Raw genomic sequence first — 27,998 nt, forward strand, 5'->3', positions numbered from 1 at the left:
TGGGCAAGGGTCTTTGGGGGGGCCCCCGAGTGGATGCCTTTCATGGTCGAGGCGATCTCTTCGGAGATGGTGGGCTGTCTGGCGTTGCCAGGGGAGAGGGTGGTTGCAGAGTCAGGTGTTTGGTCATTGAAGTTGTCGTAGAGGTTCTTGATTTTCAGATGGAAGTAAGATCCGAGCTTGTTGCAGAGGTCCTGGGAAGGGGTGATGTCCGTGGTTTCGCTCGGGGGGGCTTGGTAAATTACTGGATGACGCTGAAGAGTTCCGTGGAGTCACTGGAGCTGGCCAGGACTTTGTTGTGGATGAAGGTTCTTTTGGTGGTTCTGATGCGTTGGTAGTATTCAGTCATGGCTTTCTTGTAGTTGGTGTGGTTTTCCAGCGTTTTGCTATTTCTCCAGTTCTTCTCGAGGCGTCTGCAGGTGCGTCTGGCTTCTTGGAGGTTGGCGGTGAACCAGGTGGCTTTCCTGGGGCGCTGTCTGTTGGGGTTGTATAGCGGGATGAGATCATGTGTAGCAAAATATGTTGCCATTGAAAATCTTATGATGTCCTGGAGGGAAGTGCAGGATGATTCTAATGAAAGCACAGTTTTGATTCCTTTGGATTGCAGATTTAGGAGGTTTGTAGTCTGAGACAAACCTATTCGCAACCTGGTTCATCCAATTAAATCTTTAAACCCCAATACAGCTGAAAGCGCTGATGGTGTCCTGAATTTTGGGCATTAATATTTTTTACCTTTTTAAATATCGTTGTAATTGGTAAAACTAAACTTTCTTGGCAAGGCTTGTACAATAAACCAACATATAAAATATGAAAGAGACGGTCCAGTGTAATGATGGCTCTATCTAGGCCTCAGCATGTCACATCAAGTGCCAGATTTACTTAACTTTGACAACGCAGAAAGATAAGTTGCAGCGTTGCGTTAAAAGGAGAGAGCAGAAATGTGCCATATTTACAAGGACATACCACTGTTTAGCTCTCTCCTTGCGCTGGTGCACTTTGGGATGCCTTGCTGCAACATAGGCAACCTCGCACCATGGCTTTAAAGTCAGAATCGTTTTTCCTGCACAAAAAACTATTCTTTGAGGCTTGTTCTTCTTTGTATGTGTGCTGCATTGTGCAGCATGGCACAAGGGTGTCTGCGTTGTCCCTAGGTAGCCACAAGTGCGCCAGCGCTGGGAGAGAGCAGAAGAGTGCCACAACTTTGTAAATATGTAGCGCTCCCATTCACGAAACACAGTAACTTGCCTTGCTGCACTGCATGAATTCTTAGTAAATCTATCAAATGAATTCTTAGGTGCAGCACTTACAGAAGCACGTGCGGCTGTTAACATTTGAAAATGGTGAGACGAGAGAAGTGCCCCCACCCCTTACTAAAGGACATAAATAAAACAAGCATGCGAAAGAAGCCATCAATAAATCGCTGGCATGCATTACATATATTATAAATAAAATTAATTTTACTTGGCCTAACTGCGTCCTCTGTGACTATGCCTCTAACGGCAAGAGTGGAAGAGGCAACTTCCCTAAGCAATCCAGGCGCTGCTCTCATGCTGTTAACCAGCATGAGAGCAGCACCAGGATTGGATGGGGCGGGCTGGATAGACACTCCTTCAGGCCCTGTAGGCCTGTACTTGGTATCCACACAGCTGTCTAAAACAGCTAGGTGGAGAGCTTCAAAGTGTGCATGTCAGTATACTGGGGCAAGACAGCCGGACAAACTGGCTTGCATACTTTCCAGTGTCTGGCCAGCCACTGCTCTAGTTTTCCATGCACCAGAGGACACGCCCCTCATTTCCCCCAGATCCGGGGCAGGCTGCGGCGTGTCTTGTGAAAAATTAAATGGCAGTGAAATCATATCATTACCATTTTATTGTTCACATTGATTTAACACTGCTTGCAGTGGGTGGGGGAGGGGGTGCGATGCTCCCCACCCTCATGAAGAAAAAGGCCGCTGTACAGTAGCACCAAGTCCAGGAGTTTTGGTAGCCCCACTGCACCCTAATTATGGATGTCTCATTACTCAACTGACCGGGAGAGGGCTCTTCTGCCTTGCTTACATTATGGTGCAGGGCACTGTGCTGCAGCACTGTGCACAAAACGGTCATGAAAAAGGCTACATGTGAACTAAGGATAGTACTGACTCCAATTAATGACATTGCTTCTTCAAATCAGTCTGCTCACTGTCACACACAGAAGAAAATGTTTAATCAACTCCTTATGAAAAAACCTGTCAAAAGCAAGTAGTGTGTGGCTATACAATCAAACTTAGGTGGTTCTCCTAGGGCGAGGCTCATCCATTGCACTTAGGATGTGCTGACCCCTGCGATGTCCCCTAATGCGGGATACTCGACTGCATAATTTCTAGTAGTGGGGGACTGCGTTTGTCTTTCTTAAAACCAGAGATCAGGGGAAAGCGCAAACGGAAAAATAAAAACAAGTCTGGAGCACCCTGTTCTGTCTCCTGTGGTCCGTCCAGGGTGCTGCGGCTGGATTGGAAGGGAGAGTGGTCAAGGGGGAATAACATTATAAGTGGGGAGCCTGGAGAATTATGAGATAGCTGCAGCCTCCCACTCAGGGGGCCTGACCAGTGACAGGGCAGTAAGCCCTGGCCAAGTGACATATCTGCCCCTTTTACTTGCACCCCTGGGGCTGTGGCATGGCAGTCACCCTGTTGCCCCACCCTTGCCGTTCCAGGCCCGGACCCTGGGAGAAGCCCCAAGGCCTTAGCCTGGCAAGCCCCCTTCTGTGCTTGCTGTAGCTTTTGCTTGCCCACTGTGTGAGCAATGTGCAGGACACTTAAAGCAATGCCCCGATTGGCCATGCTGGTGGTCGTGAACATGCAAATTTTGCTGGCCTGGCTGAGGCCTATGGGTAGGCAGCCGCCTTCCAAATGGGGTGGGGGTAATGGGTGGTCACTTGGCTCCCCATGTCCATGGTCCACCGCACCTCAGGCTTTGCCTGTGTGTTTGCCACCCTTGCTTTACCGGGAGATGCCAAGTGGGCCACCGTTGCCCTCTCCCCTTCCAACTCACTTACCTGGCAGGGGAGACACCAGGATCACCTACCTGCAGTACCTCTAGTCGTCACTAGGGGTCACTGTTACGCCGAAGAGCTATCAAGTGCTTTTATGTACACAAAAGCACTTTTTAGTGCTACAACTGGAGCTTTGCCTATTGAGGACGCTTTCCTTCTATACTTGCCTTCGTGCCTGCGGAGGACCCCTGCCTGCTGAAGCTGCCTGCCTACAGGAGCTCCCTGCCTGCTGACTCCTACCTACTGTGGCTGCCTTACCTGCTGGGGCTTCTTTGACTGCTGGGGCTGCCTACGTGTTTGCTGCGAGCTACCTGCTGGAGCTGCGTACCAGCTGGGGATCCCTTGCCATCCTGAAGGAGACCCCTGCCAGTCCCTTCTGGGTCACCGCTTTGGGGACACCCAGCCTGCTGGAGCTGAGGATCTGCCTGTGTGAGCCGCCCAAATAAAGGGAAATCACCTGGTTTTGAAAATTACCTACCTACTGCAAACTCCCTGAGGAATCTCCACCCGGGTACACCACAGCACGATGAGCAGACCACTGAACCCATTGTTTCACAACACAGTAAAGCTGCAGAGAAAGAGGAGCCAGGTGGCTCAACACCACACCTGATTAGGAAGATCTTCACAGAACTGCTGGTAATTAAGTTGAGTTTCACAGCAGCAGAAATCTGATGCATAATTTTGAATGCACCCAAATGCACCTACCTACTTATGTTCATGTCTGAACAAATCTGCAGAATCTATTGGCAGATGTGTTGGTCATTGCAGGAGGCGAAACCCTTCTGACTTCCAGCTGGAATGTCAGCTCGTGATGGAGGTAAAGAGAATGACCGTGCACATCTGCAACCCACACTTCAATATCCAAGACCGGACAGCTTTCTATGACGCCACTGCACAGAGACGAAAGAACCCTCGCGCAACCTGGACTGCGACAGCATCTGGGATGGTAAATGGACAGTTATGGTAAAGCTGAAGAGGGACCGGTCGGCCCCGGATGGAATCCACCACCGCCCTTCTAGTTGCTCCCTAGGGCATGACTCAGATACGGTATTGCCCTGAGCAGCCCAAACTGTGCAGCAAACTAGACCACACCGCCAGACTGCACAGCGCAAGTATGCAAAAACTGCAAGCAAGAAAGCCTCGGCCAAAGACCTGCAAAGTGGAGACCCCACGCAACCTCTGTGTGGTCAGTTTTGGAAGCGGTGGCCAACACCTCCAAAGAGCCAGATTCTAGGCTCAGGCAACCAAACCATCCTGGAGAGACCAATAGGAGAGGGCTGACAAGACCAGGGCTACAGTCCCAGCCCCTAGGTGGGCCAAAGGAACTGAGAGAGGAAAGGGCTCTAAACAGGACAAACCCAACCTGGGCACCACCCAGGCCCAGGATCTACAGACCACTGAAGATATCCTACCTGCCATCCCTGAGCCCAGCAAGCCCTGTGAGTCAATGGAGGATGCCGGCCAACCTGCCACCAAGGACTAGGGTGAAGCCCCCGGGACAAACAGGAGCACAGGAAAAGGAGGTACAGTACCTCACACAATACAACCAAAACACGCAAGTGACTCGTGAGCAACCACAACCCCTATTCCGTGCTTGAGGAGTCAGAAGAGAAAGATCAGTGAGAGAAAGACAGCCCGGATGACCAAATCAACCAACTATCAAAAGTGCTAAGGGAGATGAGGGCACTGGCAAGCGTCATGGAAGCGTCCCCATCGCCAGCAACAGTAAAAGAGGGAGCCCTCCACATAGGACCAAGAGCAAGGCCTACCCATCACCCGGGAGGAGGGAGACCCCAAACCAAGCCAAGAGTGTGGGCCAGCCTTCGAGCATCAGCAAGCAACAGCAGCCGACCAAGAAGGCCCAGTACCAGAGATCCAACAGAAGCCTGACCCGCCCTGTAAATAGCCTTGTCACTTGTATTTGGAACCAATTGCTCTGACTTGATAATTAGTCTTTTTTTAAATACATTTTATTGCTTCAATGCACATATTTTTACATTGCAGATCCAAATGATGTTGCATGCCACTGACATAACAAACAAGTCTTTTGGCATTTCACAAGCAGTATTTGTAAATTACTTCCTCATGGTGGTCATGTGCAGCAATTCTGTTCCCATTTCTTCTGATTGAAAGGAAACTACAGTAACTTCATAAACCAAGAAAACCGTGGCAGCAGTGGTGGCCATAGCTCATCTCCCTAGAAGCAAAGATGAGTAATCTGGGGGATAATTAGTCTAAGTATTAAGTTAAACTCTTAAAAACTTGATGACTATTTCATTATTTTCTGTAAATGTAAGAAGTATTAGAGACAGGCGAAGAGGTGATAGTACTTTAGGTTTTCTTGCCAGTCAAGTATGTGATGTATACGTGATTCAGAAATGCTCCATCCCCTTTGGAACATCATACAAGCCCCTAGAACAGCAGTGGACCCTAGGGCCTTCCTTTTGGTTGGGGGAACAGCAGTAGGTCTGTAGGAGCCTCTAGGACCGAAGTCATAGGAAGGCGTTGCACAACAGACTGTCATTGAACTGTATGGCGGCAGGGCTCTTGTCGATGGTTCATGGACAGGAGAGCCAGTTAGACGTATTAATGTGTATGCCCCTTCTGACATAGGCGAACGACAGGAGCAGTTTCAGTGCCTCCGACCACAGCTGGTCATCTCAAAAACAATTTTGATGGGTTGTAATTTCAACTGCATTCTAGAAACAGGTGGAGATGGTGGGTGAGGCCTCCCTGACAGATGTCATTGGTTCCATGGGGGCGAACGCCAGGAACTTCACCTGGAGTCGCCCTGATTGTTCCTTGCGCGAGGATAGACTTCATCTTTACCTCTCAATCAGTGAAGATCAGGCAACACTCAATGGTGACAGTGCACCTCTCCGATCACAGGTCTGTTCCCTTCCAAGGGGAACTGAAGTGCAAGGTCCTGACAGGTCCAGGTATTTGGAAACTGAACAGCTCTCTGCTGGAGAGAGAGGAGGTGAAAGAGCAAATGAGGGAGACATGCATCCAGTGGCAAGACATGAAGGACACCTTCCAGTCCACAGACGAATGGTGGGAATGGGTCAAAGGCAGGATCCAGAATTGTTTCAAGAATGTAGGCAGGCAGGTTGCAAAGGGGAGAAAGAGGGAGTTCAGTAGATTACAGCAAGAGCTGCAAGAATTGCACAACCTCGAACACCAGGGATGGGACGTCATGAGCCCTTTGGAGGAAGTCAAGAAAGAGCTGAGTGAGCACTTTCATGACAGGAGGATCATCTTCCGTTACAAGGTGGAGAACCTGGCGAAGGAAGAGAAATGCAACTCCTTCTTCTTTAGGAAAATACGCTCTGCTCACACCTCTTGTTCAACTGCGCAATAAGGAGGGAACCCTCTGTGACACCAGGGAGGACATTAGAGGTCTGTCACAACCTTCCTATGGGGACCTCTACTCAGAAGAGGTCAGAGGGAGATCAAGCAGAAAAGTTTCTGTCTGGTATCCCAAGAACGGTTTCCCCAACAGCGAAAGAAGTCCTTAACATCCCCCTCACTCTGGAGGAGCTGCACCTTGCAGTTAAATCCTTCAAGTCAGGAAAGTCGCCAGGTAGTGATGGTCTCCCAGTCCAATTCTATGCCTCACTGTGGGACCGGACCTCCTGCAGCTGTAAGAGGAATGGAAAGGGAGGGAATCATGCCCCCTATTCTAAGGGAAGGAATGATCGCGCTCTTGTATAAACATAAGGGGGAGAGACGTGACCTCAAGAACTGGCGCCCCATCTCTCTCCTGAATGTAGACTACAAGATCCTGGCTAAGACACTAGTAAATAGACTGAAGGGCGCCGTGGGAGAGTTAGTTCACCCAGACCAAACCTGCGGGGATCCGCGGCGCCGGGAGTCGCAGATAGCCTGGCACTGATAAGGGACACGATCCAGTACATCACGGACCGCAAGATCCGGGCTGCCCTGGTCTGTCTAGATTAGGAGAAGGCATTCGACTGCATCTCCAAAGAGTTCTTAGAGAGGGTACTTCACAGTTTTGGGCTGGAGGACTGGTCTGCAGTTACGTTAAAATAATGTATAAAGGCATCTGCCATTCAGTCATAGGAAAGGGGTCTCTTTTCCAACCATTTACAATTAGGTCAGGGGTAAGACCAGGCTGCCCGCTCTTGCCACCTCGGTTTGTCTTGGTTATAGAGCTACTCGCGGAGTACATAAGGAAGAACCTGAACATCAGAGAGATCCAGACACCAGGCAACGCGAAGAAAGAGGTATTGTGCCCTGTACATCGACGATGTCACCTTCTTCTGTGTGGATAGTAAATCAGTCCAATCCCTGCTGGAAGCATGCAAGGACTTCAGCAAGGCATTAGGGGCAAAAGTCAATGTGGACAAATTGCAGGCAAAACTCTTCTGAAGATGGGATTTATGCAACTAGCCTCTCTCCTTCCCTATTGAGGCAGGACTGGTAAACATCCTGGGCGTCTGGTTTGGGGGACAAGAGACAGCTGCAAAGAGGTTGCCTGGCCAGGGCTAAGCAGAAACTGGGCTTCTGGAGTTTTAGAAACTTGAGTATCAAAGGGAAGGCTCTAGTGCTCAGAAACAATGCACTGCCTGTGCTGCAGTATGTGACACAGGCCTGGCCCCTCCTGGCCAATGTAGCACGGGCAATAAACAGCATGTTGTTCCATTTTCTCTGGCACTCTAAGATGGCCATGGTTAAAAGGTCGGTCATGCACAAGGAGTCCTTGACATCCCTTCTCCCCTGCCAAGCACACACGAGTAGGGATCACTGACTTTCTCCTGCTGCCTACCACAAATGTTAATCACTCCTAACTGGGCGCCGTGGGGGGGCACTGGGGAGGGGAGGGCGGAGGGTGGACTTGCAAGGTTAAGGTTTTATAGAAGTAGATTATAAGTTCTGCACGGGCCAGGGGGAGCAAGAGGACAACGATTAAAAGCGGGCAGCGGGTCTCCCCACCGGAAGCTCGATTTAGTCAGTATTGTCTCAATGTACCATACGAATGAGTGTTGCCGCCCGGCCTCCGGGATGTGGGCAGTACGGCTGTGTATGATGCACAAAATAATGGTCAAGGGGAGGACGGGGAACCCGCCTTACTGATATGTGCCCTGGTTGCTGTACAATATACTTGGTCCTGCAATAAAAACGGTTTGACAAAAAAAAAAAAAAAAGGAGTCCTTGACATCCCAACAATCCTCAGGGCCTTCTTTGTGTGTGGCTGCATCCAAATAACCCTGTCAAATGAGAAGAAGGACCACTCAGCCTACAAGGTGTTCCGCTTTTTCCTCCTCCCGGTGTGGAGAAGACTGGGGTGGAATAAGTGGGAGAATGCTAGGACATTTAACTGGGACCTCCCATGCTATTACAGGGAGGTAGGAAGGTTTGTGGGGGAATTTGAGATGAGTTGTGTTACTCCTAGCCTTTGGAAGCCCAGGACAAATCACAAACTCATCAGGAACAGAAATCTGCTTCTGGGCCCAATTTTGACATGGCAAGCCCTCTTCTGTGCTTGCCCACTGCGTGAGCAATGTGCAGCAGACTGTAAGCAAGGCCAGGATTAGCCCAGAACACCCCCCACATTTTTTTTTTTTTTTAAGGAATAAGAATGTACAGCAGTGTTTTGCTTTTGTGTATATATTATGGCTTTTTGCGTATGGGTTGACAAGAGTACATGATCATGCCATGTGTAGAAGTGTAGTCTCAGTGGAAACCGTTTTTATACCTATGACGGAGAGCATAACCTTGCCTTGTTTTCCTACTCTACGGTTTTATGGACCATGTCGGCTCCGCTACTGTGCATTGGCAGATAGACCGTGGTACTCCTATCTTACAAAGACTATACTGATGTCAATTACATGGCCACTTATTTGTTTATGGAAACATGAAAAAAATCAATAAAAAGATTTAAAAAAAAAAAAATGTACAGCAGTGTTGAGGCTACTTAGCAAATACAAATGTTAGCGGTTTGATTGAACCGGCATCATGAAGTAAAAATAACCTGCAATCTGCAACCATGGCAGCTGGATTCTGGACCTGCTGGGTCTGTAAAGACACCCGTTGCTGTCACTCGGTAAACGTGTCCTGTACTGAGCTCTACAGTAAGAAGCCGGGGACACCTGAAACCTGTTATCCCATCAAGGGAAGGCGTATGAGCGCCTAAATGTAAGCGAAAACGTGAATTCTGTCCTTTTTCACCCCTCCCGTGCCCTTTCCACTTTCCCACTTCGATGTAACACGTGCACACAGATGACACCAGTGTGGCAACTGCATGCGAGTTAGTAAAACTGCTAAAAGCTGTTTGCCTCCGCTAGTGTAAATATAAGTTCTATTTAAAGGTAGATTATAAGTAGGTAGATTTAAGTATTGCCTTGACGCACCAGGCAACACCCGTTTTCATTCCTAATGTGTGGTTTTCTTGAAGTGGCATACTGCAGAAGGCTTGCAAGTCAGCAGAAAGGCAACCTGGTGTTAGGGTGGCACGGCGTTTAATTGCAAGGGAGAGCGCGCTCCCTGCCTTTATGAATGTCCATATTAGAAATGTTGGTGTGGGCGCAGGGGTGACTGGGAAAGAATGGCACGCCCGATTCTGTTCAATAACGGTCCCTGAGCCCCACTGCTGCATGCTTGCACCACCGCATTCTCCTTTTCCATCTATGCGGTTTTAACATTTGCAAACCTCCTTTTTAGCAAGGCTTGAGAGCAGCGCTTTCTTTGAAAGGTCTAGGATGCATAGATAAGACAGGTGTTATATCACATCCACCCACATTAAAAGGTAAATTACAATATTTCTGGCATTTGTCCATATTCGCCAAGAATGCTGCTGAAAGTGCTCTTTTGTACAATGTGCTAACAGAACCAGACTCCAAGATCAGCCACCCTTCCAGTGAGATGGACACGGTCAGAACCCTGTTCAGAGGGCCACGGTTCAAACAGGAGCTACTGCAGTGCTTAATTTGAGCCAGTGGTTTCTGCTGCTCAGCACCTATAACCATCTGCTACATAGCGGGGGAGAGGAGCTGTCAGTCGAATTTAGAGATGAGCTAAACAGCGGTTCTGTAATTCAGTATACAATAGAAATGACTAATACCTGCCACCCAGTCTATTCTTTTAGCTTAGGGTGGCCTGGAATAGTCTTAACTGTCACACTTGCAGAAGTGTGATGGTTAGTAGTTGTGTTGGTACGGTCATAGGCAGGGGCATTGGGTGGTGCAAACTGCAGTGGACTCCTGACAAGAGTCCTGGCACTTAGGGGCATATTTATAAGCCCCTAGTGCCACCAGAGCGTCACTTTTTGTGACACTCCAGCGGAGCAAATAAAATCACAAATCGCTGCATTGCCTTACTCTGCGCTCGGAGTAATATGTATCACTGGGGTTACTGCTTTAAATATATTTTGGAAATAAAACCATTTTTTCTACAAATATCCATATATGCTTTCTACAAATACACAACTCTTTTGGGAGGCGCTCGGGGAGGCGTTGCAGTGAGTTTTCCCACGCAACACCCATAGAATTTGACACTTCCCCAGATTTACGAGAGCATGAAAACTGGGTGAAGTGCCAAAATCTTACACCTCCCGAGGTGAGGTGCAACAAGGAGAAAACTATTTCTACAAATTTTTTCCTCTTCCTAGAAAGTCTCCATTCTGCAGCATACATAGAAAGAGGAAAACGCCTCTTAGTATTGTTTCTGTGTGGGCAGGTCCCCCTTCCCGCACAAAAAGAATCTTGCCAACAACACAGGCACCCTTGCACGATGATGCAATGGTGTCTACGTTGGAGCTAGGGTGGCTAAGTGGCAACAGTGCAGGGGGAAAGGAATGCACCATATTGCATAAATACAGTGCATTCCTGCCCTTTCACTTAGGCGTGGGGCAGGCAGAGCAGCAAGCCGACTTGCAGCGCTGGCCAATGCTATATCCCCATAAATGAGGGCCTTTTCTTTAATAAAAATTAAGCACTGAGCTACCGCGCCCAATCATGGGGGTTGAGGCCTTTTCACTCCTGTCCTGTTGCCCGTCCACTATGGATACCAAGCAACTGGGCCAAGTATGCCTTCAGCACTTGAATCTCAGTGGTAGCACCGGTCAAGTAGCACAAGGTGTCTTCTTTGGGGAGGCCTCTTCCTCTCGAAGATGGTCTTGACCAGACTATGCTCCTGGCCTTTTCCCAGTAGCCCCACTTGATGTACTGGGTCACAGTCCCCACTCTGCACAAGGGCTGTGACCCAGCCGTCACTGCCGAAATGTTCACGGTGGACCCACTTGGCATATGGGAGACGCAGACTTCCTTCTACACAAAGCCCACAACCCGATCGGCGCAAAAGTAATTCTCCTCACACCTCTCTTCAAAGACCCAACCACCAGGATCTTTCACCGAACCTTGCTGCCTCCAGGGCTCTCCTCTCCCTCACAGGGCACACTGGTCTTGACAAGTAGGAAAGAACTGGTGCTCTAGGGGGCAGGTGATCTTGGATTCCCTGGGTGATGTCCCCTCACCCATCTGGGAGGCCTTGGATTTCAGTCCTGGTAACAGGCAGAATTTTTGCAGAGCTTCTCCTTTTCGCACAGCCCCTACGACTGTTGAACATTTTGGGGGCCTCAAACTCCCTTGCTTATAGGCTATTTCAGCCATCAAATGTGATCTAGAGTCTGAGTGGCATATATAAAATGCCCCTGTGGCACTTTTACACTGACAAAGCGTCACTTTTGTGACACTCCGTAGGCACCGTGTGCCTGCCCATATTTAGAAGGCCATGCAAAGCCACCCTGTGTGGCTTTTCATGGCCTTGGAAATATGGAGTAAGGCAATGCTTTACTCTGCGAGGAAGGGGTATTCCATGGGTGTTGCTGTGGGTTTGACCAGGCAACACTAATCGTTTTTTGACACTGCCCCAGATTTACAACAATGGGTAAATCTGGGGCAACCCCAAAACTAATGCTGTCCCAAAGCAGGTGTAACAAGAAGAAATGTTTAATTTCTCCTAGTCTTTTATTCTTTCCACGTGTGCTGCATTCTGCAGCACACAGAACGAGGAAAACGCCTCCTTTAATTGTTTTTGTGCAGGAAGGTGTACATTCTTGCACAAAAACAATCCTGCCAACACAGACATCCTTGCACCATGGTGCAAGGGTGCATGAGTTAGCACTCAGCTGAAGTTTGTGTGCCGGCAGAAAGGACAGGAATGCACTGTATCTTGTAGATACGGTGCATTCCTGTCCTTTTATTTTGACGTAGGGCAGCACAGCTAGAAGGCTTGATGCGCTGCACTACGCCAAAATATTATAAATATGCCCCAAAGACTTTAAAAAGGAGACCCCCCCCCCCCCCCCCAAAATAAGCTTCAAAGTGCTTTCCTCTACCCTGCCTTCCAGGACTCAGTCTGTCGGAGCAAGAGTGACAACACGGTCCATGGGAGTGACTAGAGGTTTACACCTGGATGTCAGCCACCATGATGTGTATCAAAATGATACCCCAGGGACTCGGCCCTACTCTTTATGATTCTCTTATCAGCCCAATCCACTTCATGAGATGTGCCCAGGCCCCTTCCTAGTGACCTGTCTCTGAATCCAGGAGCACCATTTGAAGTATGTTTAAGAGGCTGGCTCGTCCTTCCTCCAGTGTATCCCATCCAGCTCACAGAAATGCAGCAATTCACCAGTCTGTCTGGGGGCATTCGTCCATCTCTTCATGCTCCTCCAGTTAGCTCAGAATGTCCCCAAATTGAGCTCAGAATCTTTCATGTATTATACCATTCACAGGCACACATACACCCAGCACATGCATAACACACGTGCTGAGCAGCACTACACACCAATCCCATGTAGGCCAAGGGTGAGTAAAGCATACAGCACCAGAACTTTAACTGAGTGAGACTGTAGACCTCACTTTAGTGACACAGGTAAAAAAGCCTGTTCACTCCTACTGATCACTACACGGTATGCTGCCACCAACACACTTCTTGTGCTGCTTAACTCCTGGCAAAGGCAGTGAGTGGCCTTTCACCACTATCAGGGTAGTGCTTTGGGCACCCCTCCTGGTGCAAAAAGAATACAATCTGGGAGACACGTCTATGTCATAGCACATGCATGTTTCGTGTTCGTCCATGACAACAAAGTCCTCATCAGGGATCCAGACATCATTACAGTTGGGGCACTCGGGGCAGAGGTACGTCTATCACCATGCTAAGGACTTCCGTCCCAGCAGACACATTTTGGGGAGACCGTTACATCTATGGTTGAACTCTTTTTTATTAAACAATGTACTAAGCAGGCTTGCATTAAACGGGCAGATATGTTTGCTTGTAAAGGACCCCTTTTGTCTCCCTAAGACCGCCTCAAAGCACTAAGGTGAGACAGATGGAATGACCGTTACATTTATAAAGCTCATTCCATCTGTCTCACCTCAGTGCTTTGAGGCGGCCTTAGGGAGACAAAAGGGGCCCTTTACAAGCAAACATATCAAGTAAGGGGAGCAAGAGAACACAGCAGTCACAGGGACCTGTAGAGCACCGTGAACAGCACAAGAGGGTCTTTAGGCAGAGTAAAGAGATCTAAGAAGCAGCCAGAAGTGCTCTAGCGCTATGAGAACAACCGCAATCCATGAGACAGGCCTATGTCCTAGCCCCTCATTACTTAGTCCTCTGTGTGCTGCATTCTGCAGCGCACACACAGAGTAAGCCGCATAGAATAGTTTTGTGCAAGAAGGTATGCCTTCCTGCACAAAAACTTTTCTGACCACAATGCAAACACCATTGTGTTGTGGTGCAAGGCTGCCTGCATTGGCGCTAGGCAGCCAGTAGTGTACCAGCGCTATAAGAGTGCAGCGCAGAACCACATCTTCGATCTGGCACGTTTCTGCTCCCTCCCCTCGATAGGGTGCAGCAACTTCTCTTACTGCATTGCCCCAAACCTTAGTAAATTTGGCCCTAGATGTCCATTGTATTTGCAATCTTAAAAATATAATAATAACGTCTTTACTAACAGTCTTGCTTCAGTAGTGAGGGTCATACGTAGCTTGTGCTAGCCCCCAGGCACTTAAGATTCAGGACTACACATCTTCATACCCGTAAGTAGTGCAATAGTGAACTGGCTGCAAAGGTTTGAGGGCAGTGAACTAATCACAATATCCAATCTGTGTAGAGTTATAATATAAAGGAGAGCTAAAAAAAAAAAAAAAAAAAAATGGATGCATAGACTAGGGGAATTCTGCCGACTGCTCATGCGGCCTTTTTCTTCTTTTCACTGGAAACGTTTCAGCACACATATCCCCATGCATTGCGGTTAGAACGAAGAGGTAAATCATGTCAGCCTGCTTTCATGAACACATGCAACATTTATTAGATACTTGTCACCGATTCAACTATCCATTAAAAATAGACCTTGGCCGCAAGGCATTTGCCAGGGCTCCTTCCTTGCCACAGCTGCTCAGGGCTGTACCATTTTAGAACTAAAGCAGGCTGCAGCATTTCAAAGAAATGGTTCAACATTAAAGTACAAGGCACCGCCACTCATTTCTACCTCATTCTTGCTCCTTGCACAGACTCCCAAGGTCGGCTACACTCAACGCCCTTTTTTTCAGCAGGTGAGATAACAATATTTTGGAGAATATAGTTGTAGCTGGAACACTCCCTCTTCTTTCTGCTTAACTGTCCCCGCTCAGCGCTTTGAAGCAGCCTAGGGATGCTGGAGTTTTGCAAGAAACAGACACCAAGAGTGGGGGGTGAGAACAGAGTCCCGGCGCACTGTAGCATTCCCACTAAAATTATGGCAGAAAAGTAAAAAGTGAAACGGAGCATGGAAAACTTAAAATGGGACGTGGTCTCATTTAATGTACAAAAAAAAACAGCGTCATCCTGACTTGCTCCGAAAAGATGAGTTTGACAAACCAAGATATTTCACAAAGGAAAATTGAAAAAGAAAAAAAAAAGCTGCAGTTTCAGTCCCTTCCTGACGAGTTCAACTGCTGCTGAGCACGCAGTGCAGCCAGCAGCACAAGGGAAAATGATGAGGCCTCCCTGCAGGATGTGATGAGAGCCCCCCGATTATCCCATATCTTACAGATATATTAATTGGTCTCTGGCCGCAGAGGGTTGTGGGAGCTTGCGTGACGCCCATAAGTGCAACAGCCAGAGTGTGTACGTCAACGAAAGCTTACTTTCCATTATTTTCTAAGCACAACTGGAGGACAGTGTTGGAGAAACAGACTCAAACAGCAAATGTGCTTATACAATGGCAGAGTTAACTACTTTAGGTGCATAAAGCAAGTCTTTCGGAAGGGTCAAAAAAAAGATTTCTATACAGAGACTTTTTAGAACGCCATATCAAAAGTGTTTGTGCTAAGGCTTGTAAAACTGGGAACTATTGTATTCCGTCTGGTTCTGCCTTTGTACCCAATTCCCCCCTTACTCCTACTCACCCCCCAGTATACAGTAGTGTTCTAGCCAAAGGTGGCTGCCAGCAGGGAAAAGTGGTGAGGCAGTGCGGGGACAATGAAAAAGAAATGGAAAAATAAAAAATAAAAAAGTACCTTGTGCTCCTGATCACAGGCTCCCAGACTGGCCAATCCAGACGCTGCTATCATGCTGGTAATACTATTAGCCAGCATGATCGCAGCGCTCAGACTGGATGGAGCGGGCTGGTTTTATGCTCCCAGAGGGACTGGGCTGGAGAAGGGAGCACGTGCCTGCCGTATCTCCAGACAATAGCCTGGAGATATCAAAGTGTGCATGACTGTTTCGCCGTCTTAGGACAGCGGGTCAAACGCACTTGCAGTGCCCGGTGCGCCCCCTTCGCCCGCCGCCCCCCCCCCCCCCACACACACACACTCCTCCTGCTGCTGTCAGAGGATGGCCCCGCCCGCAAGACTCGGCTCCAGCTCGGTCATGTAAAAAAAAAGTTATAACAAAACTGCTTTATCATCATCATCATTTTATTTCACATGTTTTTATCTGCTGGCTAAGGCAGTGAGGTGACACTCTTCCGCCATAACGGAAGAGCCGCCACTGGTTCGAATGGTTGAAACACTCAATCATCATACCAGTGATTTTTACCCTGATCTCTTTTCTTAGGTTTTTCACCCTCTGCAGCTCGAATGGGACATTTTGTAGCCTGGCTAGTTGTCGGGGTTTAAGGGGAAAGGATGAAGTTATAGGGTAGGCAGGGGCCTCAACCATGGGTGTTGAGGTAGTTTGCGGATGGTGTCCTAGGGGGCCTCCTAGTATGGCTGTGCAAACTAGGTCAAGCACACCATTTCTGCACTTATCTCAAATGAAGTGAGGGTAAGCAGTCCAGGGCACTGTGGATGGTAAAAGCTCATAACTCAAACAATCACACAACAGGTGCCGTAATGTAATGCCCTGTCCAATTCTTGCCTTTTGTTTATTTATTTAGCAAAAGTGGAGTATTTTAATCACAACAGAACTTAGGGGCTTATTTATGAGAGCTTTGGTTCATGCTTGCACTACGCAACGTAGTGCATGCGTTACGCAAACCTCCAAGTCAGACTTATGAAGCCGCACAAAGCCACACTGCGTGACTTTGAATGGCTTAAAAAATCTGGAGTAAGGCAACACCGCACAAATCGCTGCGCTGTCTTATTCTGTGCCAGGGAGGCATTCCATGGGTGTTGCAGTGGGTGTTCCCACAGAATTCCAATGGTTTTTGATGCATTCCCAAATTTACAAGGACTTGTAAACCTGGGAATGCGGCAAGAAGAGAAGATTCCCAGGGGAGGCATAACAAATAGGTGTATGTCGCCTCGTTTTTTCTTCTTTCTATATATAGAATGCAGCACACACAGAAAGAGGAAAAGGCCTCTCAGGATTGTTTCTGTGCAGGAAGGTGCCTCTTCCTGCACAAAAAAACAATCCTGCATGCAACAGGCACTCTTGCACTGTGGTGGAATGGTGCCTGCTTTAGGCTACTAAAATGGTGCCAGCGCACGGGGTAAAGGACAGGAATCTGCTGTATGAGATAAATAAGGTCCATTCCTGCTCTTTCCATGAGACACAGGACAGCGCACCATGGTGACCTACTGCGCTGCCCTGTGCCATAAATTTCATAAATATGGCCCTTAATATGGTACATACAGAGTAAGCAAATCTACAGGAATGCTCAAAGGATTTCTCTCTACAGAATGAAAACATGGAAAATAATGATTAAAACTCAGATGCAGGCTCCATTTGTTACAACAGAGCAGCTTACTAGTGTTTTGTGTCCCGTAGGTCAATCTGTAGCAAAGTGAGTATTCCTTTCCTGTGTGGGATAGCAAACTTCAATAGCTTGTCCCACTAAACTGGGTGAGCTAAACACTCAGTCAAGGTCTCTCTCTGTTGTATAGTATTAGCTCAGATGTGCACATCGGGAAATACTAAACACGGGTGAACCAGTGGACTGGTTACAGGGCAAGCCGTCTTGCGCACTGGGGCTCATTCTGGCAACCCCGCCTCGATCTCTCCGCAGGCAGCTCACTGGCACTACAACACCTCCATGAGGACTCCTCCAGCCGCCTGCTGCAGCTGAAGGATCTTTCTCCTTTGTTCACTTCAGTGATCAAATCAGCACTTTGAACCAAAGAGACACAGATGTCCTCTGCGGATTCTTTCATGGCAGTGGTCTCTGAATAGGGCAGCCTTTACTTTGCAACTGACACTGTATATCCAAATCTGAATGCGGTGAGTCTGGGACCCTGTGCGCACTTCAGTGGTCCTCAAGAGGTTCCACGTTACTCCTGCCCCCTATGGGTTACTCCTCGCAATGGGCGCGGTCGCTGGGTTCTCCTACAAGAGGCAGGCAGACACCTGCTGGACAAGGACCTTTCCTCTCAACAAGTGGGTAGTTCCAAGGGTCTCTGCAGACCCTCAGGAGAAACCAGGCGATGTTCCCTCGACAGCTATCAGGGATACCAGTACTTGAACAGAACAGCTTTTAAGCAGCTCAAACTAAAACAAAATGGAGAAGTTTGAGCCCCACTTTTAAACAACATTTTCAGATGGGGGTGGAAATCCACGGTCTGAGTTTAGAAACGGTTTTGGCCTGATATTGTTTCATAGAAGTGGTCTCTGCTGGCTCACCACAATCCCCCCACCATTAACCAAATGACAGTGCTCAGGAAGGATTAATCACAAACCCCTTGCTATAAAGATCAGATATAATTTCTGAGGGCAGTCCTGCCACCATCCCTCCACAATTCTGGGTCTACAGTTACACCTTCCTCCTCAGGAATGCAAGAAATATACTTCCACTATCTGGGGCATTTCAGGACCTCCATCTTGTGCCATGTCAGACCAGAGGTAATTCAAAATGGATCCCACTGGTAACAGCATGCATACATATACACTTGGAAATATGTAGATTTGCTACCATACACATGTTCGACATTGAAGTAAGGATGTCAATGCAGGGTTTGGTCATGACACCAGAGCCGGACTTCACTTGAACTTGCCTGCAGGCATTGCGCTCATCCTTTAACACGTAAACAGGCCTATTCAGCTAAGGATCACTAAATATGGCACACTGCCACCACCACTCGCTGTACATGGCCGGGGATACGAACATTAGTCTTGTGCCTAATCACTGGTATGACCCTTACCCTCTATTAGGTAAGGGTCAGGCTCTGGGCCTTACCATCAATTTCGAACCTAGAGTTGCAGTGCGCACGCATGAGGTCATCCAGGCTGAGGCCAAAATAAAGTTAGGATACCAGATTCACTTGCACTTTGGCACCTCAGGGAAGGGAAGGGGGGGGCACATCCTTTATCATGCATGGGAAATTCCCACCACACCACAGGCTCTTCAGAGAAAGGAACTCCACAGCCTTTAGCATTATGCCTGATGCCATAAGACCATACAGTTTCACAGATACCTGGAACATATAGGGGTGCCACCTTTTTTTAGAAACATACTGCCCGTTTCCCTTCAGTGACACCTAAATGGGTTCTATTTGCTGCTGCAGGAGAAAGGGTTTAATTAAATGTGGCAAGCAGAGTGGTGGTGATGTAAAAGGCCACCACACAGATACACTTTTTTGCCTACCCTGCTCATGACAGTTTAATGGTTCAGCTTCAATAGCAAAGAGTAGACCTAGGGCAAGATTTACTGAACTTTGACAGCAACTTTTCTTGCTGCATTGTGTCAAAGGGAGAGCGCAAAAATACACATTATCTACTAAGAGGACAACACTCCTGGTGGCTAGGGCTGGCTAGCAGGAGAAAAACGAGCACAGAATTATCAAGATTGATCCTACAGAGCCAGAGATATCTTTATTTAATGCTAAGTCCCCCAGGAATGGGGGGCGCTAGTGGGCGTCTGGCAAAATGGCCGCACTGCCGTGAGGCTCTGCCCAGCCGAGTTACAATCCGCCCAGTATCTGCGACATCCTGTATGCCTGACGACCACCACTTACCTGCGTGTGCCCCTGGAGTCCTGTGGCATACATAGGCGGCGATTTTGGCGTTGCTGGCTCCCTACTGACGCTCTAACGACCCTGTGAAGCTTGCTGTTCTGCTGCCTCGGATGGCGGCCGCCATGTTGTGGTAGGCCGAGCTGAGGAGTCTGGTGCCTGGATTGGGGACCCAGAGGGTGCGGAGTGCCCGATCGCCTGCTCGGCAGTGTGCCCTGGTTATTCAGCGCTGAGAGGAGCGGGGCTGCTGATCGACTGCAGTTGCGGGCGCCTGGAGTCGACTGCTGCATCGGAGGCTGCCCCGGAGCTGTGATCCTGCCCCTTGCTGACTCCTGCGGGTGGTGGCTGCCCTGGTGTCCGGACGCCCGTCGGTGCCGGCTGCGGTGAGTGAGGGCTGGGTGACCGTTTGAGGCTCGGGCAGCGGAGGCGGTTTGGGCCTCGGGCGGGACCCTGGCCCGCTTGCAGCGGCTGGCGCAGGGCGCAACGTCTCTGCCTGAGCCCCGAGGATCGTTTGCGGCCTGCTGTGGGTCATACCGACCTTGTGCTCACTGACACCTGTTGGCGATCTGTGTGGCCCCCGGACTGGCGAATGGTGTGCCCTGGTGCTGACTCTCCGCCTGGCCTGCTGATTACATTGGGGCCGCCGTCTAACTCGGAGCGCTGGGGGACTCCGTAGCTGCGCTTTGTGGGCCCTGGCTGATGCGTGGATACCACCGTGGAGTGGAATGCTATCGGTTTTGCCGCGGGGGGTCCACTGCTGCCCGGAGTAGATGCCCTTCATGTCCAGCTGTGTGTCAGGGCCCTTGGCAGCGCTGTGGGGCCCTAGGAGGTCGGTGCGAGGAGCTGCTTCCGGATTGTTCTGGGCCTGAGTGAACTGGCAATTACTGGTCTCTGGGGCCCTTCGCTGCCACCAATTGCAGACTTACCTTGGGGGTGGGCGCCTCCTGGTGGTGCGGATTATCTGGGGACTGGGGGCTGCGCTGATTCCCCCTTCAGTTGCCGGCCTTCTTCGATCACTGCGGTGTGGCGCACATCCACCTGTGCGTTCTTTCTTGGCCCCGGTGCATGACATAGGAGTCGCTGGTCATGGGGAGGACTGATAAGTCGCAGTCTCGCCTCACTTTTGAATCGCGCAATGCTAGCAAGACTGTACAGATGGCTGCGACGGACTCAGAGGCATCCTCCTTGACGGTGGCCCCCCCCCACGTTGGAGTCCACGCTGCTGGCTATGCAGCGCTCCCTTCAATCTATTGAATGTATGATGGCTGCAGTGAATACCCGCCTTGATCACATGTCCTCCCAACTAGAAAAGCAGAATGCCCGAGTTGATGCGGTGGAGCAGAGGGTTTCGGCGACGGAGGACGGCCTTAGTTCCGTGGCGGACAAAACCTTCGGCATGGAGAAAGTACTCGCTCTTATCCAGGCCAGGAACGAGGATTTAGAAGCGCCCTCCCGGCGCAACAATATTCGCATTACTGGGCTGCCGGAGTCCACCAATGTGGGCAAGATGGAGATGTACATGGAGTCCCTCATTGCGGATATTTTCGGGACGGACCGTCTCTCCCATATGTTCATAGTGGAGCGTGCCCATCGCTCTCTGGCTGATCGCCCGATTCAACTTGTGTTTAGATGTTACTATGGATAGAACTGGTAGTGGCGTGGCCCGTCCCAGGCGAGAGGCGGATGTGTTGTTGGGGCTTCTGGACGCTGGCCATTTACACGATGTCTGGCGTAGGCGTCATCCCACTGGTCGAGAGAGTACGTTCGCATCCTCTGTGCATGGGTCGTGGTCCCGCATTGATTTTTGGTTTGTCTCGGTGAAGGTTAGTACCTGGACGACTGCTGTCTCACATGAGGCTCGCACTCTGTCGGATCACTCTCCGGTGCTCCTCGCATTACAGCTCCCTGGGCATAGCACTCCACCCTTTACCTGGCGGTTGCAGCCTTCCGAGCTCAAGGATCCGGTGCTTAAGCGGACTATCGCGGATGTCATCAAACACTTTTTTAGTGAGAATGAGGGTTCGGTGGACAGCGCGGGGATGCTCTGGGAAGCATTTAAAGTTACTGTACGGGGTGCGTGCATAAGTGCCCAGTCCGGGGTGTTGAGGGATATTCGGCGCCGGATAAGGAAATTAGAATCCGACATTTCCGAGTTGGAGCGCGATTATGACGCAGATCCAACCCCTGCTAAACTTGCCGCTTTGTGGGAACTGGTCACGGACCATAATGAGACGGTGGACCAGGAGTTACTGCATCGCTCCCGGCGCTGCACTGCACGATACTATGGTGAGGGTGGCCGCCCCAGTAGATCATTGGCGCAGAGACGGTCTGAACCTCGCAATCAGGGAAACATAACTGAGCTCCTGACGGAAGCGGGTGAGGCTCGGCACTCGACCGCTGACCTCTGATGTAGTCTTGCAATTTTATACTCGCCTGTATTCCGCCGGGGAGTCTCCACCGGAGGAGGAGATACATGAATACCTTGATGATGTAGCGCTTGGATGGCTGTCCGTTCGGCTTCGAGAGTACTTAGTGCGGCCGTTTGACGAGGAACATGTTAAAGAGGCCATTATGGCTCTACCGACCTGCAAAGCTGCAGGCCCGGACGGCCTCCCCAGCAAATTCTATAAGGCCTATGTAGCTGATCTCGCTCCCCGACTCCTGGCAGTCTACGCTGAGGCCTACGAGACTGGGACGTTACCGCCTTCGCTCCGGGAGGCTCTGCTGGTCACGCTGCTGAAACCAGATAAGCCGGCCAATCAGTGCGCGTCATATCGACCTCTTTCAATTATCAATATTGACGCCAAGATCTTGGCAAAAAATGATAGCTCTCAGAATCCAACCTTTGGTTCCACTGTTGGTCTTGCCAGATCAGTCTGGGTTCGTCATGGAGCGCTCCACTACGCATAATCTGCACACGCTCTTCTCTACTTTGCATTATTTTGAGCCGGATTTTCAAGCTGTGGCTGTGCTGCTGGACGCAGCTAAGGCCTTTGATTCTCTGCGGTGGCCGTTTATGTTTACTGTTCTGAGTAGAATGGGATTTCCCCCTTTCTTTTTGCAGTGGTTGCGAGTATTGTACAGTGACCCTGTCGCCCGAGTGCGGGTTAACGGGTGGGTGTCATCCTTATTTCCCATCAGGAGAGGTACACGGCAGGGGTGCCCGTTGTCACCTATGCTTTTCGATCTAGCACTGGAACCCCTTGCCTGTAAGTTGCGTCAGAAGCACGCTGCAGCTGCCCTTCGGTTCCGACAACGGCCACTGATAGTCTCCCTATATGCGGATGACATGCTACTATATGTTCGTGAACCGGCGGTCCATTTATCTGCGCTGCTTCGAGAGTACGTACAGTTTGAGCGCTTCTCTGACCTAGGGATAAACTGGTCCAAATCTGTGGTGTTTCCGCTAACTGCCGGCACTGCGGAAATAGAGCTGGACTTTCTACTGATGTGGACATCGGATCCCGTGAAATACCTGGGAGTCTGGGTACATAGGGACCCGGATATGGTTGTCACTGAAAATTACGGCCGCACGATCACCCGTATTTCGGAATTGGCCACGAGCTGGGCACATTTGCTCCTCTCCCTGGCTGATAGGATTCCGGTTGTCAAGATGGTGTTTCTGCCCAAGATGCTGTATTTTTTCGTCAATATTCCTATAAAATTGAACATCGCGTTGTTCCGCACCCTTCAGTCTACATTGTTAACTTTTGTCTGGGGCGGTAAGAAGCCCAGGTGTAAATGGGACACACTGGTACAGCCTTTTGATCGGGGAGGCTCCTGATTTTCGCCTCTATTATCTATGTGCCTAAGCGCAGTTTGCGCACTATTGGTACTTCCCACTAAGGTATCAGCCCCATGTGGCTATTGAAGCAGACGCTGTGCTTCCTGGATCGCTGCAGAAGGTGACCCTTTAGGGTGGGTCGGGCGGTCCACGGTCCGAGATTAACCCCACGCAGTGTACGGCATGGGCTTGGCGCATGCTTGCTGCGAGGGCGCGGCTTCCCTATATGTATGCGCCATCTCTACCTCTTGCATCACACCCTGAGATCTCTGCGGCAAGGGAGTTGCCTGCTGTACGGGCATTGGCTGCTGGGGGCGTTACTCGCTTGGGTGATTTAGATGCGGGGGGGACGCTTTAAAACACTATCAGAGATGCAGAACGGTACAGAGCATGATTTTATGTTCACTTTCACATATGTCCGGGTCCGTCAGGCGGTTTGCGCGGCTTATCCGGATTACCCTGCTGAGCCCACTGCTCTGCGGGCATTGCAGGTGCTGCTGACTGGGGAGAGCCGCAAAAAGCCAATTACACGGCTCTATAATGCCTCCTTGCGTGAACGCGATTTGGACGAACATCCCTCTTATGCGCGTTGGCGGTTGGTGCTGGGTGATCCCCTTACACCGGAGGATCTAGAAAACGTGTTGTCAACTTACAGGCCGCCTCACTGCTAATTGTAATCTCCGCATTATCCACTTTAAGTTTCTTCATCAGGTAGATTACTCCCCCCTTCAATTATACAGATATGGTATCCGAGATACTGCTAATTGTGTGCGGTGTGGGGCGGCGGATGCAGACTTTATTCATGTTGCCTGGGAATGTGCGAGGGTGTATGCGTTCTGGATTGTGGTGGTGGCTATTCTTTCGGAAGTGGTGCTGGAACCTGTGGGTTGCTCTCCTGAGGTCTGCTTGCTAGGCTATGTTAAGCGCCTTAAGCCCTGCAATAGACGAATTGCTTCAGTATCCACTCTTCTTGCTAAAAGGGTGGTGGCGCAGTGCTGGGGTGCGATAGCGTCACCTACTATAAAGAAGTGGCTCCGCGATTTGATGTATTGTAGGAACCAACTACAGATCTATGAGGAGGAACTACCGGAGTCCTCGCGTCCTAAGGATTTTTGGGCCCCCTTGACAGACTATCTGATGTCTCACCCAGATCTGCTGTAGGTTTTTTCTTGCACTGGGGCGATTGTTTTTATGCTCCAATGACTCTTCAGCTCGTGGGAGGTATGGAGGGGTTTGACTACTCAGCGGTCACTCATGGATTCTGGCTGGGCCTGGAGCGGGACATTGTGCTTGCCTCTGGACTACTCGGTGGGAACGTAAGTTTTTGTTTTTTTATGGATCTGGATCTTGGCATTAGGTGGTATAGATGGATGACTAGTGGTCCGACATGTCTTGTAATTTTGCTTTTTGGTCTGCCTGGGGGAGGGCTCTGGGTAGGGGGGGAAGTTGCGGGTTTGAAGACCGAATCCTATACTGTTTTTTCATATTTGTCTGTCCGTATTGGTTTAAAATCAATAAAATAAACTTAAAAAAAAAAAAAAGTCCCACAGGAATAAGTGTACATGATATGGAGCGAGTAGTGCTCCGCTGCCCGAAGGCGATATTCCCCCAGGGAGTGTCAAAGGTGTGCATGGGGGCCCCACCCAAAGACAACTTTTGGACCCAAGCCCATCCCCTGGGAAAACATGACAGGAAGTAGGAAGACCTGCAGGGTGCTTCACCTGCTTCCATAGCTGGGTGGGAGTCAGGAGGGGAGGTGGACAGGTGCACCCCCTTTTCAGCCTAAAGAATATGCCAACTCCCACTCTGCACCACGGAAAGGTGCAGCACAGGGGTCCAGATGTGGCGGCATGGATCCCCCTGCAGCTTCCAACACATAAGGTGCCCCATTGGAGGTGCAGGGGCACCTGGATCTAAAACAAAAAAGGTGGCACAAGGCTGCAAAAGGCATGTTTGAAAGCAGTGAAGCCAAACAAAAGATTCATGCCCAGTGTGAATGGTTGCCCCACAAGTCTTTACAAGGGCACACAAATTAGCATATTGGCCTTGTGATGCCAATTTGGGGAGTGTTGTGGGGCTGCAGGGAGTGCAGCAGCTCCCCAGGAAAGGTGTACAAGGTCACCTTAATTTTACCAGAGGGTTATATTCATGCCTCTAGGAAAGGTTTTGCTGCCTTTCAAAGTTCTCCTGGAGTCTAACCTTTTGAACGTGAGCTCAGGATTGCAGGGACCTATAGTGATGGGTCCTAAAACTGCAGTAGCAGCATAGTAAATTTGAAAGAAAGACATACAGGCACATTTTCCAACACAGTGCTTTACTGATAATATTGATTGTTGACAATGCAAGGCTTTACGGAATTATGAATGCTATTGAATGATGGTACTAATCACATTTACGTCAATGGTGGGCTATAACATGTGTTGCATATTGGTACCGTGCACATGGATTTCAGTGGTGTTGCAGTGGTGAAGTATAACACGTTCTCTGCTTTTACTGATGTGGTGAAACCCTGACATGGCTAGTAAGCCGGTCATATTGATAATAAAACCCCTTAAAATTAGGATAGTGTCTAGTATATGTGAGGGTATTGTGGTTATAAAGTTCAGGACCCAATAGGGGTGTAACGCGAGGGTGTCAGCTAAGGTATTTCCATCTACTTTGTGTAGATTTGTAATGAATGCATATTATGTATTTGTGTTTGGGTGTATAATAAAAGTACTTGCCCTTTTTGCAGAAAAATGCATTGACTAGACAATTATTTATAGTGTTGTTGTTACAAACCAGTGAACTGCATGATTAGACCACAACACCACCTAAGTTAGGCCTTGAACTGCTATGCTTTGCTACCCGGAGTGAGTCAAGTTCCCTGTTGGACAGGCCACACGAAGGGCTTGCTCCCTCCCCGCACGACAGGGCCCAAGCTCCGGCCCGCCAGGCGTGACCCACGAAAAGCACCTGCACCCCGTCTCCCGACGGAACTTCTGCCCTCGGACCTCCATGCATCACGGGCCCCAGCCCCACCGGCTTCCCCGGCCGGGTCAAGCCGCCATCTTGGGCCCTGCACCACGAGGCCGCGTGGCCTCCCCCCGACCCTAACCCTGGGCCTGGCCGGCCCCGACATCCCGGCACCACCATCCACCCAGGAGGTGAGCGGACCACTTGGCAGGTCGATGGGAGAACGAAGCGTCAAGAGCTCTTCCCCCGCCAGGTGCCGATCGCCTCCAGCTCCCCCAGGCGCTGGCTCCACCCCCCTGCTGGGTGTCTGGACACCTTCATCCCGGACCCTCCGACCTCCAAGTGCGAGGGCCCGGACATCAAAGGGCGCCTGCCCTATAACTGGAGCAGCTCCGGAGCAGGATGGCAGTTGTATCCTGGAGTCGAGAGACACCGAGAGAACTCAGCCTTGACGGTCTACTGGCGCTGCCGTAGCCCTATCTTGCGAACTATCGTCCTGCCTGCTGGCGCTGCCGCGGCCCTCTGCAACATCCATCCTCGTCGGGACCTGCTGGCGCTGCCGCGGCCCGTTGTAACGACCATCCTCACCGGGACCTGCTGGCGCTGCCGCGGACCGTACATCGACCATCTTCACTGGGACCTGCTGGCGCTGCCGCGGACCGTGTATCGACCATCTCTACCGGGACCTGCTGGCGCTGCCGCGGCCCGTACCAGCTACACCACCAAGCTCGAGGATTGTGAGCTAACCATCATCTCATCCGAACTACCTGACTGGTAAACAGACTGTCCCGCTACCCCTTCCCTATCCTAAGAGACCTAAATCGAGGGGACCCCTGAGTCCAGACCTCCTTGTACTATTTCATCGTACCTTAAGAAGTGCATATAAAGAACGCTAAATCTTATCCTTGTGTGGTGTCTGTCTGTGGGGGGGAAGTTACTTGTCTGTACGATCGCTGGAGACGGCTCTCCCCGGAGACCTCTCCCCCTGACCTCGGCCGACCCTCCCGGTCCGTCTAACATTCCCCTAATGAGGTACTTAATTCTCAATAAAGAAACACTTGCAGACTTAGTACTTGAAGGACTTGCCTTTATGCATTGAACTTTGTAATAAATTGAGTTATTAGATGCAAAAGATTTAATTCTAGGTCATTTTGTGATAGAGACCCCATCTTTCTGCTAAGGCAACACATTATATTCATTCTTGTTAACACAAGGTTAGTAACTTAGGGCCCAGATTTACTAGTATTTGTTACAAAGCAGTGCAGCGACCATAGTTGCTGCGCTGCTTTGCATCAATATAACTGAGAAAATATGCTTAATATAAACTTCGAATCAAGGGGATTCTTGGGGGGTGGCACATGGGCTTTTCCATACCATCGCGCATGGATTTTGATGCAGAAGCAATCTAATAAAATGGTTAGACTTTGAGCTAAAACAAATTATGCCTTCTTAAGGCAGTTGTTAACAAGGAGAAATGCTTTAATTTCTCCTAACATGTCACAAATTGGATGTATGTTGTACAGTACATGCAATGTGCAAAATGTTTTAAAGTTTGTATACACATTATTTTGTACTAGTAGTGAACCCCTTCTGTACAAAATCTTTGTTAAACATCAGGCGCGCACATGTGCAAAAAGAGTGTGTAAGAGGAGAGAGCGCGAGCGCGCTAGAGAGAGAGAGCGCGCTAGAGAGAGAGAGACGCGCGAGAGAGAGAGAGAGAGACGCGCGCGAGAGAGAGAGAGAGAGAGAGAGAGACGCGCGAGAGAGAGAGAGAGAGAGAGAGGGCGCGAGAGAGAGAGGGCGCGAGAGAGAGAGGGCGCGAGAGAGAGAGG

General features: G+C 49.8%; 1 protein-coding gene and 1 pseudogene across 2 annotated transcripts in view; one reads left to right on the forward strand and one right to left on the reverse strand.

Annotated features, from left to right (window-relative positions):
* Nucleotides 1–27,998, reverse strand: part of PLPP1 (phospholipid phosphatase 1) — a 308,844-nt gene that overhangs the window by 28,638 nt on the left and 252,208 nt on the right. The gene's annotated exons all lie outside the window — the stretch shown is intronic.
* Nucleotides 2,259–2,391, forward strand: LOC146864209 (U1 spliceosomal RNA; annotated as a pseudogene).

This window comes from Triturus cristatus, chromosome 2_1 (genome assembly GCF_964204655.1).
Source record: "Triturus cristatus chromosome 2_1, aTriCri1.1, whole genome shotgun sequence".
Classification (NCBI taxonomy): Eukaryota; Metazoa; Chordata; class Amphibia; order Caudata; family Salamandridae; genus Triturus; species Triturus cristatus.